The sequence below is a fragment of the Hipposideros armiger genome, unplaced genomic scaffold (assembly GCF_001890085.2).
Source record: "Hipposideros armiger isolate ML-2016 unplaced genomic scaffold, ASM189008v1 scaffold_37, whole genome shotgun sequence".
Classification (NCBI taxonomy): domain Eukaryota; kingdom Metazoa; phylum Chordata; class Mammalia; order Chiroptera; family Hipposideridae; genus Hipposideros; species Hipposideros armiger.
The window spans coordinates 5,452,019-5,453,333 of NW_017731387.1; positions in this window are offsets into that span (position 1 = coordinate 5,452,019).

A 1,315-nucleotide genomic window follows, 5' to 3' on the forward strand; every position below is an offset into this window, starting at 1 on the left:
CCCACGCTGGTGAAAGAGTTGAGGACCTGCGAGGGGAGGGCAGGGAAGGTCTGCACGGCCTAGTTGCTCAGACGAGGCTGTAGGGATCATTGTAATTTTGCCGTCTGAGGCAGTTTCCTTGCTGCCCTGAAGGCAGAAATGGAAGTGATCTGTGCCCACACCAGGCTTCCTCCTCCCCCAGGAAGGTTAACATCCCCCTAACTCCCTCCGCCAGCGGCTCTGGCCCCAGCCCCTCCCCATTCCCCACTGTGATCAGCATAGACCCCCCAGAGATACTGTGTGCTCACCCTCCTCTGGGCATCCTGAGATCCAACAGGGGGGCAGTGTTCTCAGAGGCCTGGTGTGGCCAGGAGGCTTGGGGTCCCCGCCTGACTCTGCCCTCCCAGGGCCCTTTCCCAATAGCCACAATCAAGGATTTCTTGGGTTGGGATCTCTGCAAGGCACCTGTTTTGAGTGAGGGTCTGTCCCTACTTAGTAGGTAGCAGCAGGCCACCTAATCTGAAACTGTAACAGGAGGCAGCCAAGAGGGGTGGACACAGTGGGGACAGCGCAGCACAGGGGCCGGTAGGACTGGCTGTGCGACCTGGCGGGGCGCCTTCAACCGTAACAGGAGGGGATTGGACTGGACGCTTTGTGGCTTTAGCTTGACTACTGTGCTGAGAGGGGGAGGCGACAGAAGGGGCACAGAGCGGGTGACGCTGACTATACTATACGATCTTGGGGAGCTGGGTCACTTCTCGGAGCCTCAGTACCGTGATCTGTAAAACAGAAACTGAGCCGACTAAGGCAGTTCTGAAGGATGGAGGGGAGCGGGCGTAATGACTCAGGACACAGCCTGCGAAGCGATGCGCGCCAGAAGGATGCTGGCTCCTGAGAACGCGCTGGGCTGCTTTCCCGGGAGAGCAGGGTTTCAGGGTTGAGGGGTGGGGTGGGGGCAGTCGGAGAGGGTGGCGGTCTGGAGGCCCGGGGACAGCGTTGCTGCGCGTGACCGGCGGACGCGTCCCCTGAGAAGGCGGGAGTGGGCGCAGGGCGGCTGCACCTCTGCGCACACCCGAGGCTGGAGTCACACAGCGGACCCTACGGAAAGCCCACATTTCCCAGCTTTTCGCACCCAGAATCACTTCCTTTGTTTAGCTGAGGGGTGGAGGAGGAGACGGAGGGCGGGGAGGAGGGGCCCGCGGTGCCGCCCCCGCGCCCCCGGTGTGCGGAGCCCGTTGTCACTCAGCTCTCGCGCCGGCGGCGCCCGAGGCGAGTCCCGTCAGCTGCATCCCCGGACCTGGCCGCCCAGCCCCGGGGGCTCTGGGCATCCCCGAAC